Here is a 14,598-nt window from a genome sequence, read left to right as displayed (position 1 = left end):
TAAATTCATCTATAACAACAATTTCATTGATCTATAACAAACCTTCTTTTTAACTCAATGATCTAATTTAAAGAATAGAGCATGGTGACCCATTTACTACCCACCCAAAAAACACAAGACCCTTTTCCCATTATGCTTCTACTGCTCCTGTAGTGCCAGAGACTTCTTATCACCCTCTAATACAAGGTGAACTGAAACTCTTTTGCACTGTTAAGAGCATTAATTACATTTTGGAAAGTTCACAGCGATGCATTTTATCCATAAACAGTGTGTCGGTTGCTTAGAACAATCCATTTAGATGTTGGAAATTTCATTAGGACTTCTCCTGAAAGAAGAAGAAAAATTGCATTGGTTGGCACCCCTTGGAAAAATCTGTTGAAATATAGTCCTTTAATGAGTCATGCAACAGGTAATAGAAAATTATTATTTTTCAGACCCTTTAAAAGTTTATAATCTATTAAACCCAATTTTCACGTGCATGCATTGTTGCAGTTTTGGGTGTATTCCACTGCTCTTCTGTAGCTGAGGCTGACAGGTGGGTGGGGCAGTGACAGTGAATATCTATTTTACTGAGTTCTTGCCTCCTTTTTTTTATTACTGTTTTTTTTTATTATTTCTTATCCTGCATCTAGAGAGCTTTGTCTCATTGTCTGTACAAAGCCACTTTGTATGGATTGTGCATATCTGGAGGCAGCACACCTTGCTGTACACATATCATTTGGTCTAGTGGCAGAAGACAGAAATCACACTCTCAGAAAGGCACACACACAAACACACACACACACACACACACACACACACACACACACACACACACACACACACACACACACACAACCAGATACATATTTGCCTCCTGAGGTCCCCTCTTCCGTCTTTCATCTTTTATTCAAAAGTGCTGAGCAGTAGTAAAAAAATTGGACAATCCAGTCAGAGCGTGAGAGGAAGGTGGTGTGTATGTGTGTGTGTGTGTGTGTGTGTGTGTGTGTGTGTGTGTGTGTGCATTCTGTATCTGTGGGTGGTGGTGGTGCCGAAGAAAACATTTGCGTACTCATCTTTTTTTCTCCTCTCTCTGCCTGCTGTCGGCAGGGGGGCTGTCTAATCATGTTTTTAGTAGTATTTACTAATGTTTCATTCATTAAGCTTCAGCAGCCACAGGAGAGACATCATCCATCCGCCAAAGTGGAGGTTATTATTGTCTTAAATCATCTCACAGTGTACCTGTTTGGTTGGCTGTCACAGGCTAAGAGAGGCTAGCCCCTGTAAGCCCCTGGGGGGAGAGAGCTGTCACTCTGCCTCCCCCTATTTCTCCCCCTCTGCTGTTCATATCCCCTCACATTACTCTCCCCCTCTTGTTGCATCTTTCTTTCTTTCTTTCTTTCTTTCTTTTACATACATTACCTCATTCTACCTTTTTAAGTGGAGTTTAACTGCACTTCTAAAATATAAAATAAAACAGGCTGCTAATTGGAAGTAACGTTTGCTGCAATTTTTTTTCACACACAAAAACACAAAAGATACAAAATAATAAACTACTTTGAATAACTGTTTAATATTTTGCATTGAAAGACGACGTGGGAGGACCTTCTTCCAGAGTATTTTCTGTCCAAGCATCAGGGCCAACAATTGTCCTTGCAGCACCAATATGTATTGTCTCTGAATCTGTCCTCTAGTGAACACACACAGACACACACACACACACACACACACACACACACACACACACACACACACACACACTTTTCCGCTTTCCCTCCATCTTTATACTGTTCACTCTCATCCTCCCTCTCTTTCTTTCCTCTATTCATCTTTGCCTCCCTCTCCCTCTTTCTCGCCCGGCAATCCTTCACTTTTTGCTGCTCAGCACAGCAATTATCGCCCCACCTCGCTTTGCGGTGACCTCTGAGATGATTAAGTGAGATTACCTGTACAGTACTTGTGTGAGAAGCATGCTGTGAGACAGTTTGTCTGTGTGTGTGTGTGTGTGTGAGTGTGAGTGCATGCAGGATACAGTAGCTACAGTCGTCTTTAGCCACAGGGCAGGTGAGCCCCTACAGTGTCTGTATGGCTGGCTGCTTACAGTATGTAACAGTGATTTGTAGCCTGTCATACAAATGCAGCGCTTATCATCTGAGGTCTTAATGAATAGATTAGCGTGAACGAGAAAACAACAAGTGACAAAGTAGACTAGAATCGTGTGTTGTGCTCATCATGAGATACAGCTAAATGTGGTCCAAGTCTTGTACAATGATGTGAGAAATATAAAGGATGCTTCATATCTGCTCCATGACTACTTCCTTGTACAGACACTCCTTGTACACAAATTATATACCCTAAGAATAGTTCAAAGGTCTTTCCATACCCCCCCAATTTAAAGGTTCATGCCTGCACTTGGGCAATTGTTGGTTCCCCGCTTTCATTACAATATGCGTCTCATTAGGTGTCCGTTGCTCAGCACCACCTCCGGGTGAAACTTACACTAATGAGGACACTACATCTAACGAACATCCTCCTCCCTCTGTCCTTAATTACAGCGCCTTGCCTCTCCCCAAGCCAACACGGCACCCAGAATTGCGGCAAAGCCCCCGCTGAAACACAAGCACCACAAAACCTCTTCGTCCCCGAGAGTCGAAACAGAAGACACATGTCCGTGTCCGCCGTGCTGCCGTGCCATGTTTGGAGGGTGTAGCGGCGAGGCTGTGCATGCGTGTCTTTGTGTAGGGAAGCGGATGTTTGTTCATTACACGGTGAGCTGTGCCATTATTTGATATTAGTTGAAACAAGCTGTAGGCTCCTGGGTAGACTGGTGATTAAACATGCAGTAACAAATCCATGTGTGACGTGCAGTGCGTCACTGGACAATAGCCTAACAAGGAATATCATGATTGATACACTTTCTGTTTACATACCACTGTGGAAATGCTTCTTTTTTCTGTACAGTATACAAAGTTTTCCTTCTTTTTAAAGGTTTGCAGTTGAAGTTCATCAAACACTTGGCCTTCAAAAAGTGAAAAACAGGGTGTTGTAATCAATTAGTTTGGTTTTTCTACTATGCGTTGAAATTATGTGACAATAATCGTCTGATTGATAACAATAGATTATCTAATATGACATGTCTTATCTTCAGAGATAAAACGTGCTTTTGTAGAATGGCATAAGTTTAGGCATCATCCAGCTCCTGCTTTCTGTTTAATTTAAGAAAGAACACACTGTAAAACAAATGCATACTGACACTTATATGACAGTGAAGGAGGTTGACTCAGAACAATATACCAAAATGTTTAATAAAATCTCCAGTGCAGGCATGACGATTCTGTCACTTTTTTCCCACTTTAACTTGATTTCTAGACATGAGCTTTGTTTTATTAAAATCAAAATGTAAAACACGCCTGTTGACCTACATGTTACACAAAAGCACATTCGTGGCTCCACTTTTTATGACGTATATCCGTGTTTCTTTACAAATGGGTGCAGTAACTTCAATTCATGCTTTGTGATTTAATTAATCATTTAACTGTTTGTAGCTGCAAAAGCCTTGAAAGGATCAGATGCAGCTAATCCTCAGTAATAGGCATGAATTATGAACAGAGGATGTCCAACAGCAGCATTTTTTGTGGCCAAAATAACACGGCCTAATTGGTCATTTTAAGCACCTGAAGACTTCTAGGATCATTCCAAATGAACACGCTTTGGGTCCTACATTTCCCACAAGCACCCAGGGCTATTATGTGCAGATTCATAACAATTTCTAAAGAACTGACCCATGGTCGTGGCTGTTGGCTTTTTCTCCCTCATAGGTTTAGTGAGGATGTGAGGCCACTAATTAGGGCAAAGTGGAGATCCAAGTATGCCTCAAACTTTTGGACCCATTTTCATTTTCCTCCTTCTCTTCTTCCTCTCTGGGGACATTCTCTCATGGCTGAATTAAGCTGGGCTGAGTTCAGCCGGCCATGTACAGTTAAATCCTTTCTGTGTCTTCATATCCCCCTCCGTTTATTGGTTTGTGGGCATAAAGCAGCCTGGGTTATTAAAGCATCCTTTTATTCCTTCTTCCATCCCTCCATCCTTGACTTCACTCTTCTCTCTCTATCTGCCTTTATTTCCTCTTCCTAACTCGCCTTTATTCCCTTTCTCTCACTTGGTTTCTGGTACCAAAGGCGCCCACAGCTTATAATAAAAGGCATAGGATTTTAAATTAGAAATTAATTTGGATAATTTGTCTCCAACGAGCACCCTCCTCCTGCCGCTCCTGCCAGAAATATGTTAATATATCATATTAAGTAATTTCTGGGCCCAGATACACATGCTTATGGAGAGAGAGTGTGAGAGCTGGAGAGAGACAGAGAGAGGGAGCACTCATCAAGGTTGGATCTCTAATTAGTTAGGTTGGCTCTCTGAGCATGCTCAGTGCAGACCTTGCTAGAACCCTGCTGTCACCTTAGCACCACTGCCACTTAGAGCACCTTGGAACCAGAGATGACAAGCTTAATATAGGAGAAGGTGGGAAAAAGGTAGGGGGAGGTACTATTGAAGGAATTGGGGATAAAAAAAAAAAAGAACAGAGAAGCGTGAGGAGGGAAAATCAGCATAGGGGGAGATGAGGAAACAGCATAAAACACTTTAGTGACAGATCTGTACCTCAATAAGCAGACAAGTCACTTTCAAGCATCACACAGTGAGTTTTGCTGTAGATTTTTAAAATGTGCCTCATGTGCACACCTGCCTTCTGGCTGATCCATCCAAAGTAGCAAAGGGGAAACAAGACTGACATATTGCCAGCTTTTAATTTCAAATTTTGTGGGTTTGTATCTTTTTTCTTGTTTTTACTGAAATCAACTGTCTTCTGTAGTAATGTGGGCCCGAAAACAGAAACAATCTGCTAAAAGATACTAGACAGTTTTTTCTACTTTTCTGTATCTCTCATATGTTCTTGTAAATTTTGTTGACTTTCTCCTACATTACATTTTCAAGATTTGTATCATATTTTATTTCACTTTATTTTACCTTCATTTTATACCCTACCCTAATATTCTGTGTTGTCTTTTTGCTTTGTCTACCCCCTTTGTTGAATATTCATGCTGCTGTAACAACTGAATTTCCCGCTGGGATTAATAAAGTCAGCCTAAGTCTAAGTCTAGACAGGGCTAAAGGGAACTACAGCAACTTCACTCCAAGCAACCATAATCACAAACCAGTAGACATGTGATCCATTGTTAATGTGAAAATGTTAAAAATATCTGCTATAACCACAAACATGTCAAAACATGGGGCAGTTTTTAATGCTACATAACCAAAATGTTTGAACTAAAGAATGCTTTTTGATGATTTTTCAGCATGGAAGAGGACAGTTGGGTCATACGCAAGTTGTGTCTTCAAGACAACACTTGGTCTAGCTGTTCTGTGTTTTTGTGTGCATGAATGTTATCTTGTATCATCAAATAGACTCATGTCGGTCCAGGATGTGTGTTTCAGCCACAAGTATGCAAGCGTATTTCTGTGCTCCGGTGAACCAAATCATTCCTTCGCTATACAGAGCGTGGAAAAAAAAAAAAAAAGATGGACGTAGTATGCTTTGCAACTGCTGCACACGCTGGGAACTGAATGGGGAGAAAAATGTCATGGCAGCAATGGGGGTGGAACTGCACTGTCTGTGTGTGTGTGTGTGTGTGTGTGTGCGTGTGTGTGTGTGTGTCTGCATGTTTAAGCGACTACAACCTGAGATCAACTTCACATTAAGAAGTGCCCTGTGGGTAGTTTAACAATGAGAGAGCGGGCTGGCTGGGAAGAAATATGCATCGCAGTGAGACAGAGAGAGCGCTAAGGTGATAGACGCACATATCATGCTGTGCGTTTTGACCAAACACTGTTTAATCTGTTATGGATTTTCTTGCCCTCTCTCCATCTCTCTCTATCTCTCACCCTGCATGCTTGACACTCTTTATGTGACTCTCCTCAGGTCTAGCGACTTGCCATGCCTCGTGGCCCATGATTAAACAGTGTGGCATGATTCAAAGTCAAATCTACCTTCGCTGTGCAGCGGGAAGCTGTCATCTTGCATGTTTTAGGAATCAAATTAGTTTCCAGAGGCCTCCTACCCCCCCACCCCGCCTTGCCACCAAATCTTTTGCACTTAGCGAAATGTTTTCAAGAGGCACCCAGAGGACTCTCACTGAAGAGCGAGAAATACAACATTCCCAATTACAAATTTTCTTTGAATCCTGAATTATGGAAAGACAAACTACAGTTAAAAGCATCTTTTGCATTATTAACAACCATGATGTAACCACAAAACAACTTTTAGGAGGGGGGGTGGGCGCAAGTAGACAATTAGGCAACCGTGGCTCATCATAAGGAAAAAAAAGAAAAAAGAAAAACAGTGCAGATAATGCATTTCACAAATGTTTAATTAGACCGTATTAATTAAAGGCTTTCCTCTTTCCTTTTCTCTTTCTTTCCTATCTTTTCCTCTCCCTTTCTTTCTCTCTTCCCTTCCCTCTTTCTTTTTGTGATAGATCTGCAGCGTGACCCCCAGTTAATTGAAACCCAGGAGACTCTTCTTGCATAAAATCAGATTTATCTATCCATAAAAGGATTTCGTTAAAAATAGTCCAAATCCAGTGGCTCACAACTAAAAGCCTGCAGCTACCGAGGCGAGCCTGGCTCCAACCCCTTTCGCCCTCTCTCAGTCGCCACGGTAAAACAAGTGCTGCCTACTGCTAACTAGCTGGGGACCCATTAATTAATTGCAGGAAAACACAGACATTATGTCTGTGGGGCACATTTTTTCCCCCCAAAAGAAAGAAATGACTGTGTGTGTGTGGTTGTGTGTGTATTGTCCCTCATCCACAGCTCTTCTGAACTGTCTCCAATGTCCCCCAGACTATAATAAGAGGAAAGTAATGATGGGCCATAGTGATAATGAAAAACCATGCATCAAACAAAACACACTGATTCTAGGAGACAGGTCAAATGAATAGGAAACAGAGTGGCAAAAAGATGGTCCAGTATTGCTGTTTTCCATGGAGAATGTGAAATATGTGCGCGACTGACAAACTCAATTTGTTTATCGGCAAATATTGAAAACCTTTAGCAGTGATAATTCTTACTGTAAGAACCCTGTGACAAGTGACAACTTGTGGAATGAGGATTAGAGACGTCTTGCTGTTTATCAAAACTGACTCAAAACACACAAGTTCAGGAGTTGTGTTTCTATAGTTCAAGCATTCTTGTTTCTCTGGCTGTGGCTCCTGCATGCTTATTGCCACCACAGTGGTCGTTTGGGACCATTGGTGGCCCATGTCCAAATACCTCTGGATTTATAGCACCATGGTCTCCCCTTCTTCCTCCCCCATCGTGAAAGAGGTGCCATTGTTTGGATCAGCGCCAGATAGAGATATTGGTGCTGCCACGCCCTCTTCAGTTATTTGGGAATCAGGGGAGGGATCAGAAGCCGGGTACCTAATTAAAGCAGACAGGGATTTTCAACAAATGCATAGAAGGAGCGAAGACGGGGGCCTGGGGGGGACTATTATTGATGCAACACCCTTAGGACAAGAGTCACATATGGGCCTCTATATCTCTAGGCTTTCCTTATTAATTCACTATCATTAGGCATATAGTGCCACCTCGCTCCCATGCAAACACTGACATTGTGGGAAACAGCAGCATGATTACAATCATGACATGCCTGTGTGGAAATATGTGTGTCTGCGAGCATGCATTTATGCATTTATTTGCATGTGTGTATCTTGTTTGGCTCCAAAGTGATACATGATGCGGCTGTGTTGTCCCTCCAATCAGTGCTTCCAGGCTCCCCCCTCTCTCCTTCTACAGGAAATTAATAGGCAGCTGCCACTGATGCGTTAAATTGCTTTGCGTTGGGCACCGCAGACAACTGGATTATTTATTCTTTATATTCTCCATATTAGAACAACTGCCTTCTGCTTTGCTATTGTTTTTAAATGAGATCTTGTTTCCCAGTGTAGCGTTAAAAGATACTGTATGTAATTGTTTCAAAGCGCCACATGGTCGAAGGCTTGGGGTTCTATGTTATAACGTTTGATCGGAAATTTTGTTTAGCCCTTTTTTCTGAATATCTCATTTGAATGAAATGTTAAAACAGAAATAAAAATGTAAAGAAAAGGGTCAAATTTGCTTTGAATTGATGCCTTGTCAGAGGTTTAGGGTTTAATCAACCACTGTAACACATCAGAGGAGCAGATGCATAGAGCTCAAAGAAGAAGATGTTTAAATGGGCTATTTAAATTTCATTGCAGCATGTGCTGAGTCTGCTGGGTGTGAATTCACTGGCTGTATATTTATGTTCTTGTTGAACAAAATTGCTTCTTCTCATTGTCTGTCTGTAGCGCAAGCTGGAGAACCAACTGGTCAAAGACATCTTGCATCCAAACTTAATAACTTGTGGTCTCATAACAAACAATCCCAATTTATTCCAGGCATCACAAGTGTTGTCGACAGTTGTTCAAAATGTTCAAAAGCCCTCTCTCACATAGTAGTGTTATGACAGGACCACTGATGATTGGAAATTAGGGGATTTTAGGGACTGTTTGCAAGACTCATGTCATAAAATATCCAACAGTCCCAAGGGTTCTTGAACAACACACTTTGACATACATTGATTCTGACAGCAGGAGATCTGAAATATGTTTTACTGATGTTGACCTCTAACGTTTTATTAAGGGGCCAGAAGACAAGAGAAGTTCCCTGTAAAGATCAATAAACTCACAGCAGTGTCCTAAAGCTCATATAAGATGCTGCTGCATAATGTTTGGTCAAAAAATATTTATTCCTGTTTGATCAGATTGGATTCAAAAGACAAATATATAATAGTGTTTAGTGAGGCTTTATTACAAAGATGAACTACAATGACTGCTTTGTGGTTGTGCATCATGTCTCCATCAACCAGTCAAATTGCACTGTACATCTATGTCTTTCCTGACATGACCTTTGACCTTTTAGGTATAAGCAGTCATCAATTCTTAATTTTTTTCTGTTAAACACTGGTGTGAAATTTTGTCATAACCAGCATACAAATTAACGTAATAATTCTTGAATAGCCAGAAACTTTTGCGAGGTCACAGTGACCTTGTCCTTTGACCTTTTTACCACCAAAATATAATCAGTATAAGTGAACCTTTGTGACAAATTTGAAGCAATTCCCTGCGGGCATTCACGAGATATTGCGTTTATGACAATGGGATGGACTGTGAACATCGTGCCTCTGGTCTCAGCTGTCACTGGCCCAAAGGCATAAAAAAAGAAAGATAAATATGCTAAAAATGTATCCTGTGTGAACATGAACCTTTAGTGTAGAGCTGAGAAGATTTTCAAATACATGAATAAACTAATGGATGTTTACTCATCTTTTGAAACAAAAATATAAAAAATTCAATCATCCCAATTTCTGTCAGTTGTAGGGATTTGCTGCTTTTTTCACGTTTTTTTTTTTTCTTTTTAAAGTCACAAGACATTCAGCTGAATATCTTTAGAGCTAAGACTGTTGATCCAAAAAAGAAAAAGCAATTCTCAGATGTCACCTGGGGCACTGAAAGATCATGATGGTCATATTTTATACAACAAATGACTTAATGAACAGCTGAGAGAACAGAGCATTTGTCTGTGGTGAAAATAATCATGAGCTGCAGTTCTGAAGTCTCTATCAAGAGACTTGTTTACAATGTATAATTCTGGTCAAATGTCATTATATTAAGTAAGGACACCACTTTTTTTTTTTTTTTTATCTTACTCACATTAAACTACAAACACTTACATCTAAGTATTTGAACATACCGATTACTTAAATCAGAATTAAATGATGATATAACAGTTTTGACAGTAACTTCTAAAATGTGTTTGATTTTTTAAAATCAGATATTCCTCATTTTCAGACTATAACAAAATTAAGTTTGTTTAAAATGTCCTAATATTTTACATCAACTGATACTGCATTGGCAACACATCTCTGAGCTAAAAATCCTGTTACTTCCCTGCCAAACTTTTCACAAGGCCACACATTATAAATGCACCTGCTATGTCTTTGCTCGTGTTTAAACCCTGAGACTGTTTTGCAAGTAGAAAGATGATCTAAAATCCTCACAAACGCACTGCACTGTTAAAAAGACGAACAACACTGAGCTGACACTGCAAGTCCAAATATCAGTGGGGAGGCAAGAAATGTCCTGCAGCAGGCTGCTGATCCTTGTAGTTTCTGTGATCTTATGATGGCTGAGAACCTCATACTTGGGGTCCAGCACACTGAAAAGATGACAAAACCTGGTATCATCAACAAATGACAATAACTGGTCATCATTTGTTACGTACTATGTGTAAGCCTCCTGTTATATTTACAGACTGTTGCTTGTTTTTTTTTTTTTTACATTTTGTCTCGCTTCTCTGGTGATTTTTGAAAACTGGTTGTCACTTTTCGACTGCGAATATTAGCAAAATCCCTGATGTCTGCGTTGTGTTGGTTGTTTCAGAATATTATTATTTTTTGTCATGTTGCTTTTATCACTGCAGCTTCTTTTCAGTTCTCTGCTTGACAATCTAGCAAAGCATTGCTTGTAGGTTGCTTTATTTTGGCTTCATTGTTTATCCCAAATATCCTAGCTGCTGACATTGTTTCTCCTTTGCCTACCTGCTCAGCTAACAAGGGCTAACATTGAATTGCTGCAAATTGGTACTGGATGTGATTGAATGGAGGTTTTACAAATATGGGTATATGCAACACTGGTATCCATATCATCCATCCATCCATCCATTATCTATACACCGCTTAATCCACACTGGGGTCGCGGGGGGCTGGAGTCTGTATCCATATCAGTGCATCCCTAATATTAAGTATCGCTGTTTAATAATAATGCTTGAAGCACGGCAAAAAATAAATAAATAAATAAACTACTATATATATATATAGTCCCCATGAGGCTCTGCTCCTTTCTTTGTGTTCTTGCCATCTATTGAAGAAGGCTTGCTGTTTTATTTTGCAGTGGGGATCTTCTCTCCCCCCACTGGACCACTGTCAGTGGAAATCTCCTTCAAACCCCTGCTGCTGCCTGGGCTGGCATTGCCTCACGCTGCCACCGCACATATGCATGTCATGTGGTGTCAGTGCCAAGGTGCGCTCTGACGTTATAGGGCCTGATGGTAGCATATTCCCTGCTGATAGCGATGATTGCTACACTCAGGTACAGCTCCAAGTTTGTGTGTGTGTCCTGTGAACCCGCCCTTCACGTTATGGGTCTGTGCCCAAGCTGACTGGTCTGCCCCACGCACCTACGCGAGTCCTTGGTGAGGATTCAACCTGGCAGCTGCAGGTTTGTGAGGCCGTCGAGCCTCCTCCACCGTTCTCTATGCTCTATTTCACCAGGTTCACCGTCCTCTTGCCCCCATTTCTTCCCCTTCTTACACTAACCCTCCTATTTTTCCATTTGGCTGAGCTTGGAACAGAACAGGGTGACTCACACGCTGTGGCTGGTGTGCAGAGGATCATTGCTCTGCTGCTCTATTTTGTATCTTCCAGTGCAATTTAAGTAAATGGCTGTTGGTTTGGGATGCAAAATGGTATCACTCCACACTCAACAACTCCAGTATAGATGTTATGCCCCATTTCCACATCAGTATCTGGTTCTAAACCACTCACTGAGTTACTTTGCTCATCTTTGATTTTATTTTTTGAGTAAAGTTAAAATAACTCATAAGATATGAGGTGAAATGTAAAGAATATCAGTGCAGATGCAAGAAATTCCACAAAATTTATTCATACAAGGCCTTGGAGGAGTTTTTCCTCTAGTATTAAAAACAGCGCTGAGTAATATTCAAGTTAGCTGTGATTTAATATGACATTTAGTAGATTTTTGCTGTAGCACACAGCACAGACCAGGCAGCACCCATGGGAATCTCCTCTCCTGGTACACAGTTAACATTCTCCATTTGTCCAGCACTCTGTAATTTATTGGATCTCATCTGTCCGGGCTTTGATTTATATATTGATTTGAAAAATAAATAAAAGTGATAGGAACCTGCATTGGGGTGTAATGATGGACTGTGTCGACATGCAGGAGTAGGGATATGAAACATTGGGAGGAAATTAGATATTATGCCCCCAAGACAACTGCAGCCAGCAGCACATTCATTATTGGCTAGATATTTATTATTAAGAATTTCTCTTCATGAGTGACTGCTGCGGAATATTCCGACCCCGCTAGAGCAGCCAAAATGGTGTGTGTGTGTCTGTACAGTACAGTACAGTGTTTGCATATGAGCACCTGCACAAATGTTTGCTGCCATGTTGTCAGTACATGATGACAACAAGAAGGCTGGGTTTGTCATGTGCTAAACTCTTCACACACAGAGAGACCACACATGCTGCAGTGCAAGCTCCTCAGGTTAAACTGAAAAATACATGTAGTACATGCATTAAAAAAAAGCCCTGATCTTGGTTATACAAAGCACCATCACACACTCCAACTCCATATTTCAACCTGACAGGACCGCATTGGAGGAAACATTGGGCTAGAAAAACATGAGACAGCTGTTAAAAACCAAAACTCCTTGCCAGGACTTCCACAACCGCTCTGCACCAATTTTAATCACAGCACAGTGAATTTCAAACAGCATTATAGAAAAGGGCTGCTGTCCAAGCCTCCAGAATTTTTATTTCATTTTTTCCCCTCCCACCTCTCTGCTCTAATCCACTTCAATTATGTTTCCTCCCATTTCTCCTGATCACTTTACAGCTCAGCAGCACCTGTGCTAATTGTAGCTGCGATGATTGCTGATATGTTTTGCATCCTTAAAGGAGTTTGAGAGGGGGACGACAGATAAACATCTAGCCCCAGGGCTTTTGGGAAGCGTGGCTCAGCCTAGCAGATGGCCATCATATTATACGAGGAGAGCTTCTCGCAGAGGCTGAGGTACGGGTGGGTGGGGTGTAATGAGTCTGAGGTAGAAGGAGTAAGGAAGGAGGGAAGGAAAGGAGGGGAGATGGAGTGAAGGAGGGAAATAAAAGGCAAAAGGACAGATGGGATGAATGTAGAAAGGATGGTGGCAGAAGGTAGACAAGGTGGAAAATGATCATAAGGAGGGAAAGAACGAGAGGAGGAACCCATGTTCTACTACTTCCATTATAGAGATATATTTTTAACACATTAAAAATATTCAGGAAAAGTCCATTAAGAGAATCTTAATTCATTTAAATTTTACATCAGTTAAATCATTTGAAATTTGGGTAAATAAGTTGTTCTTTTGCTTAGTTAGCCTGCATTGTAATTGTTGAAGCCGAGAGTAATTTAGCTTAGCTTAGCAGAAAGACTGGAAATGGAGGGAAACAGCTAGCCATCCTGCCACCAACCTACCAACACCTCTAAAGGTCACTAAATGTAAAAATAAAACATGCTTTTTCTTGGTAACCTTAAAGTAATGACCAAACTCCAAGTTACAAAGCATGGTGGACAAATAGTGACATAAAAACAATTACAGCAAAAGTGCGAGCAATATAAAAAGGGTGTATTTGTTAGCTTAAAGTGCTAGTCGCTTTATTTTGTTACCTTCGGAGAAAAGCTAGGCTAGCAGTCTTCCTATTTTCACTCTTAATGCTAAGCTAGGCTAACTGGCTACTGGCTTTAGCTTAATTCATTCTATGAGAGTTGTATAATCTTCTTATTGACTGTTGGCAAGAAAGCAAATAAGCATTTTCTTCATGTCAAACTATTTCTTTAAAATGTGACAATAGACCTTAGAATGTTGTAAATGCACACGGTGCAGAAAAATATACAAAGTGAGTCTCAGCTATTTCAAATAACTGACTTTATATATTTTATCTGGTCTAACTGATGATTTACAATTTCATATAACTTTGGTTTCATGCCTACATGACAGTGATTGTGAATGCATGTGTGTGTGAGAAGAGAAGCGGTGTGTCGGCACACATCTAGGTGAGAGTGACTGCATATCCCTCACCTCGCCACCTTGCTGCCCCCACTGAACCGATTGCACCCATAATGAATGGGCTGCCAGCCCTCCTCGCTGCGGCCGTCTGAGGCCTGACCACATATTATATAGCAACCTATCTGAAGTGGACCGCATATTATATAGCAGCCTATTTGCTAGAATGATGAGCTCCGGACACCTCCCATTATTTATTAGGAAAGGCCGCAGCCGTGTGAGACCAGAGGTTGGATGGCCCAGGTTACCAAGTGCGTGTGTGTGTGGGTGTGGGGGGGGGGGGAATAGCAGAAATAAATAGAAAAAGGTAAAAATATAAGAAACAGTGAACCAGGTGAAGGCCTATCGGAGTTCATCTCAACATAAATAAATGATGAATTTATGTGTTTCATAAATGTTTCTTCATGCTAACTTTATAATCCCAACTTTAAGCACATTTTGTTATGACAAACAGGACATCCTTTTATCATCCAAGGAATTGTTTTACATCACACAGCCTCAGTAAAGACAAACCACCTACAGTCACTTATGATTATGAAACAAACAAAAAAAATGTTTGTCTAAAATTTATATATATATATATAAAACCAAACAGCTGACTTCAGTAGATGGCAAATTCCTATGAGGCTTTGA

The sequence above is a fragment of the Stegastes partitus genome, unplaced genomic scaffold, assembly GCF_000690725.1.
Source record: "Stegastes partitus isolate 25-593 unplaced genomic scaffold, Stegastes_partitus-1.0.2 Scaffold111, whole genome shotgun sequence".
In the NCBI taxonomy this organism is placed as follows: Eukaryota; Metazoa; Chordata; class Actinopteri; family Pomacentridae; genus Stegastes; species Stegastes partitus.
The sequence above is the reverse complement of the archived record's forward strand: the minus strand, read 5'-3'. Positions refer to the sequence as shown.